Source organism: Amblyraja radiata, chromosome 28, assembly GCF_010909765.2.
Source record: "Amblyraja radiata isolate CabotCenter1 chromosome 28, sAmbRad1.1.pri, whole genome shotgun sequence".
NCBI lineage: Eukaryota > Metazoa > Chordata > Chondrichthyes > Rajiformes > Rajidae > Amblyraja > Amblyraja radiata.
Genome location: NC_045983.1, coordinates 20,364,896 through 20,378,424, shown reverse-complemented (window position 1 = coordinate 20,378,424; position 13,529 = coordinate 20,364,896). Strand labels below are relative to the sequence as shown.

Here is a 13,529-nt window from a genome sequence, read left to right as displayed (position 1 = left end):
GGTGAATTTAAAGGGAGTGAAAAATATTACGTTCTCCAGACTTCCACTTGCCAAAAGTTACCATGTTGCTGACCCTGTTGTTGCATTCTGCCAGTAAACAACATTAAAGAAGGATCTCGACCCGAAACGTCGCCTATTCCTTCTCTCCATAGATGCTGCCTCACCCGATGAGTTCCTCCTGCATTTTTGTCAACCTTAAAATAAGGTTGATAGCGATGACAGGAGAAAGTGAAATCATTATATTACGAACTTTCACCTAGTTTGAAGATACCTTAACAAAGGCAGTATCATTATTATCGAAAGTAATGTTGTAATGCAGATAAACTTGTATATTTAAATAGCTGCTCAGTAATAATACTCCTTCACTCTCCATTTAGCAATAAGAGCTGCCATTTTTAATCCTGAGCACCATGCTGCACAAACTGAGCAAAGACCTTTCTTATCTCCCCCCCCCTCCTCCCAATCAAGCACTCTGTATTATTAACTGCCCACAATGTTAACCGTGTGACATTCTGGGGATTGTAGTTTGAGGGAGCTCGTTGGATGAAGGCGCTAAACGGGCCAAAACCCCCCATAGGACGACATTGCCCGGCATGCACTGGTGGCAGCACGCATGCGTTCCAACTTCGCACAGGCTGAAGGGAACAATAGGAACAAGGCTCCGTCAGCTGAGCGGTAGTTCGACTGGTGTGCGGGATTTTGGCTTTTTATGTGGGTGATTATTTTAAAGCACGAATATTATCTCGAGTTGAGGTAACTGAGAGCCGTGCAATGACATTGTGACTGATAATTGGATCCGCGTCCCCCCCCCCTCCCCTCTTATTATTTCTTCCCTTTCTAGAATTTTCCATCGGCGGCTGATGGGAAATTTTCGGTGTGTGCATGCGCGCGCGTAGCCACTTTTTCTGCGACTGGTTCTCTGCGTTTTCTTCACAAACCCGTCAGCTCGAGTCAAGTACCAAGCATCACTCCGCCTGTTATTTTTTCCTCTCCGCTGCATGTGTGTACGGTACAACATTGTTTGGGGTTAAGGCGAAGCGTTCGGGGACGACGGCCTGTTTGTATTTACCTGCCGGCGCGGCTGATTGAGCGAGTGTACGCGCGGCACCGCACTGTGGCTGTGCCGCTCGCGGCGGGTTGTACTGCAGCGGGCGGAGGGATACACCGCCACCCACCTCCCCGCTCTGCCGCCGCCGCCGCCGCATCCTCGCCACGGAAAATAACTTGCAGCCAGGGCTCCCCTGGTTAAAATTGCGCTTGGTTGAAAATTTAGGTGGATTTCATGCAGTCTTACAACATTTTCTTTCCAGTGTAGGTTTGATACCGATGTACATCGCGACCGTTTGGCGGCAGGATACACGAACCAATAGGCTTTTTTTTCGCAATAACTATTAACAACGTAACTTTAATATTTTTTTAAAATCGCGTTTGCAATATTCAATGCTGAGTTGTTTGTGACCTTTATGGCTTCGCGCGAGGTTGGTAAAACCTGCAATGCAGCGACCGTAAGGTGGCGGTTTTCGTGTAAACCTAACTTGTCGAGTTGTCCTGCGATTGACGGGCCAATGGATAATCCAGTGGCTCGGTCGGAGCACCGGTGCAGCCATTCAGCTCATGGGAGGCGGGACGTCAATTAGTAAGTTAGGCTGAGGGAAAAACAGTCTTACAGAAGGGAGTGTAAAGTCGCTGGCTGATAAAAAAAAATGGAAGAATCGTGGTAATGTGCATGACATTTTACCTCTCTCTTCGCATGAAGTTTCAATGATTATAACTATCAATTGTGCTATAAACACTTGATACTTTTTGTAGAGTTCTTGAACATATTCCATTAATTTTGAATTTTATCAAAAATTCCATTTTTGAATCGCTTGATGATATTTATAAACTAACAAATATTTCAAGAATCTGGTTACAATTTAAATCTATTGGTAAATTTAAAAGATTTTGTGATGCACATGATTAAGGTGAAGTCACAAGGGACTGCAGATGCTGTAATCTGGAGCAAAACTGCTAGAGGAACTAAATGGGTCGAGCAGCATCTGTGTAGACAAAATAATAATTAATGTTTTGTCCTGAAATTATGATTATATGATAACTGAATTTATTTAAACTCGAAACCTGTCAATTCTTCTGTCGACATTAAGTTTTGGAACGTCCACCAAGAATGCCATTTGAATTGCAGACTTAGCAATAAAAATATTCCTCAGTATCACCATATTCCATATGACTGTTCCATATGAGCTTTTGTATTGAAGAATTTTACATAAATGGGAATGCACCTTTTTGACAACAATGGCAAATTCGCCTGCTATAGATATCAAATAATCTCAAATGTGATGAATGCAGGATTGTAATTATTTTCTCCATAGAAATCTTTATTTAGGAACTTTGAGAATGGGGAAAGAAGTGACATATTTAATGAAGCAAAGGAACATCAAGAAACCAAAAAACATGAATGAATATTAGACATAAGTTGTGCTTGACCAATCTCAACAAATCTTTTGAGGGTCTTAAGAGAAAATGGACGAGTGTTTTTTATTTGTCCCTAAAATAAAATGTTATTGAGGGATAAGTGATTTATAGCAAAATTCCTGCAGAAATGTTCATTACCAAATTGGCAATCAAGAATGCTTGGCTCATGATTTGAAGATGAATTCAAATTCCATTATGGTTAGTGTCAAGAATGGTGACGATTGCCACTATTTCTTAAGGAATATTCTTATCCATTCTGGCCTGGATGTGACCTCAGACTGCCTTTGTGTTTGAAATGGCCCACAGTGTCAATTCAAAGCGAATAGACATAAATAAATCTGGGCATTGCCTAAGACACCTTTACCTTGTAAGTGAATTAAAGAAAAATACAATTTAAAGGTAAAAGTTGCGCTCTTGATCATTTCCATATATGATTAGCATTTTTTTTAACAACACAAGTCTGTTAGCTTGGTGTTTCCATTGTTTTGTGAACCTTGTAGGTCACGGTTATGCCTGTTTGACATTCATAGATCGGAAAAGGAGAGGAACTCTTATTACTGAGGACTCAAAAGATTAGGAGGAAGAAAAATAGTAAGTTTTAACGTAACTTTGGATGTGAGTATGTAAATAGCATTGCTTGTGATTTTTTTTTTTAGTTACTATTGTTTGAAAGTGCCCAAACAAACACCTGTGGAATATATTGGCCATTGTGGGGTATGTGTTTTTCTTTCACTTTGCAGAGGTATGTCTGGATGGATGTTGATAAAAAGCATTATCTTTGACTTTGATGAATGGTCCCAGTTGCTAATGTGATATTTTATACAGTATATTCTGTGTAAAAATGCATTGCATTTTTGGATATGGAGACTTAATCTGCCCTTTTTCTTTAGTTATCATATGGGAGCTAGTTTGAATGTTGAACAGCTATAAATTACTTTGCATTAATACATGTGCAGATTAGATTTCTGTAGGTGTAAAATCCAAATTATCTATAGATAATTGTGCCGTATCCCATGCTTTTATAACCTTGATTATGTATAAGGTGATTGATGAATTGGGGGACAATCTTTGTGTTATGCTCGTATGTTTTAAAATGTGAACGAGAGAATCTCTGATGGGTTAGTTTAGAATTTAGTTGACAAGCAAAAAAGGTCATCTGGGGGGACGGGAGGGGGGAAAGAAAATCTTGCGGGTGAGAAAAAAAACATGCTTGACGTAACCCCGCAGCAATGAGGTGCTATTGTCTCTTAAGAACCCAGGCTCCCAACAGCAGGCCAATGGAAATTACCAAGCAATTAATTATTTTGATACGTGCAATGATATTCTATTAAACCATGTTTATTCACCTTAAGTATATATAGATTGCGCAAATAAAATAAGCCTACAGCTATTAAAAACACCTTTATTCCTGTATTGAAATCTTGTGGGGAAAACTTATTTTATTATTGTAAGTCTGAAACACTAGCCGCCGGAAGTGGCGGCGCTGGGAACGGCTGCGGCTCGCCTGCAGTCCGTTTGTTTTTACTTTTTTGTGTTGTTTCTTTTCGTTTTGTCTAGTTGTGTTTTTGGTTTTTAGGTTGTGTTTATGGGGGGGGGGTTGAAACGGGGTTCGCTGTCTCCCTTGGGAGGAATGCGACTTTTTCGTCGTATCCCCCCTCTCTGCCTCCGTCTGCGCTGAGGCCTAATGGCGGAGCTGGCGACCTCGGGACTCCGGAGGCAGCCTGTCAGGACTCGCCCTGGGTTCGCTCCCGTGAGGGCGGCCCAGCTCGGGGCTGGAACTGCGCTCCTGTGAGGACGGCCTGGCGAGGGGCCGAGACTCTCCCGTGAGGGGCTGTGGCACTCCCGTCGGAGTGGTCCAGCCCGAGGGTGGAACGGCACTCCTGTCGGAGTGGCCCAGCCCGAGGGTGGAACGGCACTCCCGTCGGAGTGGCCCAGCCCGAGGGTGGAACGGCACTCCCGTCGGAATGGCCCAGCCCGAGGGTGGAACAGCACTCCCGTCGGAGTGGCCCAGCCCGAGGGAGGAACGGCACTCCCGTCGGAGTGGCCCAGCCCGAGGGTGGAACGGCATTCCCGTCGGAGTGACCCAGCTGAGGGAGGAACGGCACTCCCGTGAGGGCGATCCGGCTCGGGGCTGGAACGGTGCTCCGGTGGCTGGGACGGCGTTCTGGCGGCGGTGACCTGAGTCCTGGGTTCAGCCGCGGGCCAGTGGCTGCGTACGCTGGACTGGAGGGCGGCAGCTTCGACCACCCCGGGCCGCGGTGTTTGAGCCGGCCCGTTGCGGGGTTCGGTGAGCCGCGGGACTGTTTGTACCATCGCCCGGTGGGGAATCGCCTCAGCGCAGAGGGAGAAGAGGAGGGAAGAGACTGCAGCCCTAAGATTTTTGCCTCCACCACAGTGAGGTGCTTGGAGGACTCACTGTGGTGGTGTTAATTTGTGTTTATTGTTGTTATTATTGTATGATTGTATGTATGACTGCAGGCACGAAATATCGTTCAGACCGTAAGGTCTGAATGACAATAAAGGCATTCAATTCAATTCAATACTCACTGTTTTCCCATTGATGCATTTGTCTTTATTAAACCATCTTTCTGCAGAACAACCTATATTTTGTAAATATGATAAATATGTAGTGAATAGAATGGTTTCCCGTGCTTGTTTAATTTATTTCTCTAAACGTTAGCTTGCAAACCCAATCAGCTTCTTACACACATCCTTAGTTTGAAAGATGTTTTGTTCAGAGCAATATTTAAAGTTTAAATCCGTTCAATAAACCTTTAGTTCTACCAATTTTGCCTTTCTGTTAATATTGTAATGAGCATTCATTGATAATTAGATAAGTTACAGTATTTGAATAGCATATTAAGAAATTGATATTGACTGATAGTCATAATGCATTATTGTACTTGCATGTATCTTAAAGGCTGTCAATTTTATATTGGGCACTTAAGTTATTCCATTTTGATACGCTCACATTGCTGTCAGGAACATGAAGAACTGAAATCCTTCCGGTCAAGGTACTTCCAGAATAGTGTACAGTCTTAGAATTTAGTAACAATGATAATGAAGAACGGATTATAGATTGCCAAGCCCGGGTGGTGTATGACTAGGAGGGAATACTTTAGTTTATTACTGTTGTGTATTGAGGTACAGTGAAAAACTTTTGTTTGCTTGTTATCCATTCAAAGAAAAGACTATGGATGATTACAATTAAACCATCCACAGTGTACAGATAATGGGTGTAACATTTAATGCACAGTAAAGTCTGATTAAAGATAGTTCAAAGGTGTCCAATAAGGTAGATGTGAGGTCAGGACCATACTCCAGCTGATGAGAGGACTGTTCAGTTGCCTGATAACAGCTGGGAAGAAACTCGCTGAATCTGGAGGTATGCGTTTTCAGACCTCTGGACCTCTCGTTTGGTGGGAGAGGGGAGAAGAGAGAGTGACTGGGTTATTACTGGTTCTTGATTATGCTGCTGGCCTTGCGGCAGCTTGATATGTGAATGGAGTTGATGGAAGGGAGGTTGCTTTGTGTGATGGTCTAGGCTGCATCCACAACTGCAATTTCTTGTGATCTCAGATGGAGCTGTTCCCAAACCATGCCGTGATCATCCCGGTAAAATGCTTTCTGCGGCACATCTGTGGAAGTTGGTGAGGATTGTTGGGAACTTCCTAAGCCTTCTAAGAAAGTGAAGGCGTTGGTGTGCTTTCTAGGCCATGGCTTGGCTATAGGGGTGGTGATGTTGCAATATGCCTGGTGTTCTTGTCTTATGGTGGTAGATATCATGGATTAGGTCGGCAACCTATGGCCCTCCGGGCCGAATGCAGCCCGTAACCCGAATTGATCCGGCCCACAGGCGTATTTTTTTCTCCATAATTATCCAGCCCACAGACTTCCGTCATCTCCGGTACCTCCCGAGGCTGTGGCGCCTTGGCATGGTGACGCAAGGAGGCCTGCGCTGGCGGTCACAATGGCAGAGCCGATGAGCGCAGCTGAGTGCCGAGCTCTGGCTGTAGCGCTTCCAGCGCAAAGCCGCCGGCACGGCCGCGCACCTTCTGTGTCTGGGCTTCACTGTCGGGGTTGTTAATAGGCCGGGATGAGTGAGTGTGAGTATTTGAGCCCTCACCTTCAGGATGGAGCCATGGCAATGGTCCGTAGGTACGCCATGTTCGTGAGCGCCCGTAACTAGGCCAGTGCATCCTCGAAGGGGCAGGATCTATGTGAACACGTGAATTGATGCCTGCCATCCGGGGCGAGATGGGGGCGGGATCCATGTGTACACGTGATAGATGTGGCCCGTCATCCGCTCACAGGCATGCATCATGGCCCCTATGCAGAACAAGATTGCCGACCCCTGGATTAGGGGATTAAGTTGTAGTAACCCGAGTAAATAACTGCTATGAATTTGTAGATGAAAAACACTGTAGCTGTGCTGTGTCAGTGATGGTAGGGCTACAAATCAAGTAGGTTGCTTTATTGAGGTTGGTACCGAGCTGCTCAAATTTTGTTGGAGCTATGTTTATCCAAGCAAGTGCGAAGTATTCTATTATGTTTCTGGTTTTACCTTTTTAGAAGGTAGTAAGGTTTAGGGGTGTCAAAGGATGGGTCACTGCCTACACAATAACCAGAATTTAATCTTCTCTGAAGCTACTGTAGCTTGCGGCAGATCCAAATACATTTCTCCTCCAGTGGGAACATGTCATGATATTGATTATAATAGAAATGAATGGTAATGCCATTGAATGTCAAAGGCAGATTGTTTGTGTCTTTGAGGTGATGATCATTGCTTTGGTTAAGCTACATTGTTACAACCTTGCATCTTTTTTTTCTCTTGGGTGGAATAAAGCTAAACTAAGCAAGATGAACAGCAAAGAAAGAAAACGTTAATAAATAAGTTAAGCGACCCCATAAGCAGTGAATTGGATCAAATTTCTTCACTCTTGTCACAAATAGTCATGGCAGTGGATAATTGATCAACTTAATTTGTTAAGGAGTTGTGAATGGAATTGAATGTTGTGCAAATATCCTCTAAGATTCTGCTCTTGACCTTTATAATGGAAGGTCAAGATGGGCCAAGGAAACTCCCCTGAGGGACTGTGCAGTGCTGACCTGGACTAGAGATTATTGACTTCCAACAAATACAATAATTTTTCTTTGTACAATAATCCAATGCACAATTTTCTCATTGATGCTATTCAACTTCAATTTTACCAAGGTTCCTTGCTCTCAATGAAGCCAACTCTTCTTGATTTTTTTTGAAATTCAACAGACAGATTGAGAGTGCAGGGATTTAAGAATAATAGGATTGCACTGTAGAAAATTGTAGAAGTTAGCCCTTCTTGGGTTGGCAAGCTGTGTATAGAGGGTCACTGCAGGGATTGGAGCTTAGGCCTCAACTGTCATCGATTTGAGTGGGGGCACCAAATGTAATGTTTCCATGGATGTCATGACATGAAACGGTGGAAATATGTCTAGTGAAGAGGATTGTTAAAAAGTTTCAAGCAGAAAGACAAATAATAAGTGTACAATAATGTAGGGGACCCCCATGTTACAGGGTTTGATTGCATTCCGAGAAAATGGCCCATAGCGACTTTATAATATGAAGCATAGCCCTCTGTGCACGCAAGTTTTAAAAAAAAAGAACTTTTTTTTTTTTTTTAACTTTGTCCCACAAATTTTGTGAGTGAATTTCATTCCACTCACAAATTTTTGTGGAGTGATTTATGCATTCTGGAAGGGCATATTGCTGTTTCCAGGATGGCTATAATGTTAGGTAGATGCAACAATATATGGAAAAATGTGAGATTATAGACTTTAGTTGAAAAACTGAAACACTGAGCTTTTAAATGAAATATTCATGTTCAAACAAACTTTCTTTTTTATAGTGTTATGTGGAGAGAGAGCATGTATCTAAGATTCAACCCTGATCATCAAGCACTCTTTTAGCCATTCTTAATCCAACCCTAAATCATTTTTATTCTCCCCATCCCCATCAACGCCTCCTACATTCTACTGCTTACCTACACACTGGTAGCAATTTACAGCAGCTGATTAACTTAGCATTTTTCTGGGATGTGGGAGGAAACGTCATCAGGGAAAACCCATATAGCTACAGCTGAGGATGTGCAAATTTAACATGGCACCAGAAGTCAGGATTGAATCTATGTCACTGGAGCTTTGAGGCAGTAACTCTACCAGCTGCACCACAGTGTGGCCCACTGATTTGGAAATGCTTATTCAGAAGTTACTGAAATTAGACACAAAAAGCTGGAGCAGCATCTCTGGAGAGAAGGAATGGGTGATGTTTTGGGTCGAGACTCTTCAGACTGGTTGGGGTCAGCTACTGAAGTTAAATGTGTAGGTGAACTAAGGCAGTAAGGAAGCCAAATGGCATATTGGCCTTTATAGAAACATAGAAACATATAAAATAGGTGCAGGAGTAGGCCATTCGGCCCTTCGAGCCTGCACCGCCATTCAATATGATCATGGCTGATCATCCAACTCGGTATCCTGTACCTACCTTCTCTCCATACCCCCTGATCTCTTTAGCCACAAGGGCCACATCTAACTCCCTCTTAAATATAGCCAATGAACTGGCCTCAACTACCTTCTGTGGCAGAGAATTCCAGAGATTCACCACTCTCTGTGAAAAATGTTTTTCTCATCTCGGTCCTAAAAGATTTCCCCCTTATCCTTAAACTGTGACCCCTTGTTCTGGACTTCCCCAACATCGGGAACAATCTTCCTGCATCTAGCCTGTCCAACCCCTTAAGAATTTTGTACGTTTCTATAAGATCCCCCCTCAATGTTCTAAATTCTAGCGAGCACAAACCGAGTCTTTCCAGTCATTCTTCATATGAAAGTCCTGACATCCCAGGAATCAGTCCGGGGAACCTTCTCTGTACTCCCTCTGTTTCTATGTTTCTATACACACATGAATAAATAAGCTGATAAAGTACAAATAACAGATAATGGGTTATTAATGTTCAGAGTTTTGTCCGAGCCAAGTTTAATAACCTGATGGCTGTGGGGAAGTAGCTATTCCTGAACCTGGTCGTTGCAGTCTTCAGGCTCCTGTACCTTCTACCTGAAGGTAGCGGGGAGATGAGTGTGTGCCCAGGATGATGTGGGTCCTTGATGATGCTGCCAGCCTTTTTGAGGAAGCGACTGCGATAGATCCCCTCAATGGAAGGGAGGTCAGAGTCGATAATGGACTGGGCAGTGTTTACTACTTTTTGTAGTCTTTTCCTCTCCAGGGCGCGCAAGTTGCTGAACCAAGCCACGATGCAACCGGTCAGCATGCTCTCTACTGTGCACCTGTAGAAGTTAGAGAGAGTCCTCCTTGACAAACCGACTCTCCGTAATCTTCTCAGGAAATAGAGGCACTGATATTTCTTAATATTAGCATCAGTGTTCTCGGACCAGGAAAGATCTTCAGAGATGTGCATGCCCAGGAATTTGAAGCTCTTGACCCTTTCAACCATCGATCCATTGATATAAACGGGACTGTGGGTCCCCATCCTACTCCTTCCAAAGTCCACGATCAGTTCCTTGGTTTTGCTGGTGTTGAGGGCCAGGTTATTGTGCTGGCACCATATGGACAGTCGCTCGATCTCTCTTCTATACTCTGACTCATCCCCATCAGATATACGTCCCACAACAGTGGTGTCGTCAGCGAACTTGATGAAAGGAGTTCGCACTATGACCGGCTAAGCAGTCATGAGTATAGAGTGAGTACAGCAGGGGACTGAGCATGTAGCCTTCAGGTGCTCCTGTGCTGATTGTTTTCGAGGCTGACACATTTCCACTAATACGAACAGACTGTGGTCTGTGAATGAGGAAGTCGAGGATCCAATTGCAGAGGGATGCGCAGAGACCCAGTTCTATGTTCTACTACAATTATATAATGATGTAGATGTTCTACTACAATAGTAGATGTTCTACTACAATTATATAAGAAATTAATCAGACATACAGAGTGCTGTGTATACTTTTGGTCTCTTTGCCAATAAAATAATGTATTATTATAAAGACAGTTCAGTGAAGATTCACCAGATTAGTTCTGGAGATGGTGGGTCAGATATATGAAGCGAGATTAAGTGGTACTGGCAATTTCAGATTGAACAAATTTTGTAAAGGGCAGTGAATGCTTGGAATTCTGTGTCCTGGAGGGAAGGTCACGACACTGTCACTCATTGTATTCAAAGCTGGTTGAAAGACTGAAGTTAGATGAATCGAGGGGTAAGGCAGATGAAAGCTACGGTGATACAGGTTTCAGTCCTCGAGATTTGTCATATCCAGTGCTCAAAACTGTTTCTTAATATTGTGGAATTAATTGAGTTGCCCTATGGAAGTGACCATGTGTGATGGTGGAAAGAAAACCAAGATGGTACTTCTGACTGAATGCTTCAGCCTTGCGCTCTGGGATATGTTGTAAAGAAATGCAGATGTTCTTCAGTCCTGCCTTCAGTTGTTTACTGATTGTCACTGTTCACCATGGATGTGGAAAACTTGCAGAGGTCAATCAGAACTGTTAATAATGGGAATACCGTTTTGTTAAATATATCCTACTTTGCTTTCTACTGCTATTTCTAGCAATGTTACAAAATTTTGAGATTTTAAAAATCAAGTCTGTAATTTATCCCATCAGATAAAGCATAAAAATAAGTTTAATTTGACATCTAATTCACTTTCATATCTCAAGTATTTAAAAAGTTATGGCCATTTTCATACTCGGAAATGAGCATCTTGTTCCCTATTGATTTTCTATGGACATAACAAAAAAGTTGTGATCGTGAACAGTCAAAAGCCCATAACTTTCTTAAAAATTAAGAGAACTGAATGAAATTTTCAGTTATCATAGATTGAAGCATTCTGAAACAAATATAAAATAATCTTACTTGGATGACCTGAAATTAAAGCATATAATTAGTTAGTTACCTAATTGTAGCTAATTTCAGACTTCAATTACTAGATCTAAACATCTATCCATTTCTTAATAAATGATTAACATTTTTAAATAGCCTAAATGTCCAAATAATATTCACAAATAATTCACAATAAAACATGATTTTAAAATCTCATTTACATTAATTTATAGGCCAAATGGAAGGAATTCAGTGTTCAATTGCTGTAAATAAATGCCCAGTTAAATCAGCTTTCCAGTGGGTCCCTGTGGAACGCGCTGGTTTAGAACGTTCACATTGTGGTAGATTTGTGCCTCAAATGCCGAGAAAAATACTGCGCGATATAATGGGCCCAAATTGAGCTACTCGCAATATTAAATTTTGTATAAAAGGATCTTTAGAAGCCCTTTTTAATGTAAAAATATACAACCTACCTTCTGCTATTTTCTTTATGAGACCCTGCGGTTGCTGACGGTCGCGGGTTTAAAGATTGATTTTTAAACTACTATAACTATTATTCAAGGCCTTTAAACCTAATAATAGCTTTTGCGACGGGGTCTATCAGCGATTTTTCGTTAATAATTAACTGGGCTGAACATTTTCGATTGGAACAGCTTAGAGAAAATCGCGTTTTAAACCCGCCCCCTCTAAACGGCGCCAAAATCGCGCACAACCTCAGCGGCAGATATTCAGCGACGCTTCAGGTAGGCTTTGCAACATACCTACTATTTCTCATTCAAAAAAATGTTGGCTTTGGCATAGATCAATATTTAAATTGAACTAAGCCATTAAAAAAAACTGCTTTTAATTTTGGTCCCGTGTTTTGCGAGACTGTAAATGAATGCTTAATGGACTCAGCTTAATGAACCAGATTTGGTCTTGCAATGTCATATGTAACTTTACTTTTATAGTCGGCTCACTATACAATAAGCAAAGTACCAATAGCTTTCTTCATTACTTGTTGAACCTATACATTAGTGTTTTGTGCATGATTCAGCAGGACATCCAGATCCTTCTGCTATCCCTTGTCATACAGCTATTACGCTGTTTTTTAATTTTTTCAGCCAGAATTAACAGTTTTGAACTTACCCACATTGGACTCCCATTTTCCATATTTTTTTCCCATTCAATCTTATTTGGATCCTACTGTAGGCTCTTGTGCCCTCTGTGCAACTTGCATCTCTACCTTTATTTAAGTCATCAAATTTAGCATCCATATATTTTTGGTGCATTCATTTAATTCTGAATTTTTTTTAAAGTTCAGACCTTACCACTGATCCCTGTGCCATATGTATGACAATGTATAAAGAAGCATTTTTAATGAATGACCTATGAGTTAAAGATCCCCTTGAGAGTACTGATCATAACATTATAGAATTTTGCATTCAGTTTAAGAGTGTGCATCTTGGGTCAGAAACAACTGTTTTAATGTAAGAAAAGAGAATTATCATGGGATGAGGATACTTGCTAAAAATGCATTGGAAAGGTGGTTAGAAAGGAGACATTTACTAAGGTCGTTCACAGCATTTTGCAAAAGGGAGTGGGTGAACTTAGGAAGTTGAGGGGGGGGGGTTGGTTTGTGGTGGTACAGTTTGGTGCTGTGATGAAAGAAAAATTGTGTAAGGAAGTGAATTTTAGTTGTGGAACTCAAGATGGCTAAGTTCAGGATCTTAGGAAGAACAAGAAGCATAACAGAGGGAGAGTAAACTCATATTTGACTTTGTATATAAAAAGAAAGAAAGGTCGAACTGAGCATTGCCCCCTACAGAATGGGGAAGTAATAATGCAGAAACAAGGTAGTGGCTGAGGAATTAAACGGGTTTTGCAGCAGACTGCAAGTTTGAATATATTGCAAATATCACATTAAAAATGAATAATGCTGGGGAGGAATTAAATGCCATCGCTAACACTTGGTAATTAGTATTGAGTAAACTAACGGGGGTGAAGACTGATGGTTCAGATGCTTTGCATCCTATGATCCGCAAAAGGTGGCTATATTAGTATTGATGGTAAATTCTCTCTCTGGTCATGACAGGGAATTGGAAATTTAGCATTATGACACTTGTCAAATAAAGTAGTGAGGTGAGGGGTCACATAGGCTCATTTAGAATAAATCTATTTTTGGATTAATTAATTAAGGAAGTAATAGCA

The 13,529-nt window shown here is 41.9% G+C and overlaps 1 protein-coding gene across 10 annotated transcripts in view; it reads left to right on the top strand.

The window, feature by feature from the left end:
* The first annotated feature begins 605 nt into the window (after positions 1-605).
* Positions 606-13,529, top strand: part of gtf2i (general transcription factor IIi) — a 126,999-nt gene continuing 114,075 nt past the window's right edge. For 7 of the 10 annotated variants that reach the window (XM_033046015.1, XM_033046013.1, XM_033046011.1 and 4 more), the window contains exons 1-2: positions 606-711; positions 3,003-3,063. The gene's annotated coding sequence lies outside the window, so the exon portion shown is untranslated. Of the gene's footprint in view, positions 754-1,196; positions 1,312-3,002; positions 3,064-13,529 lie in introns of those variants that run through there. The other 3 variants (XM_033046012.1, XM_033046009.1, XM_033046005.1) reach the window with 2 other exon arrangements.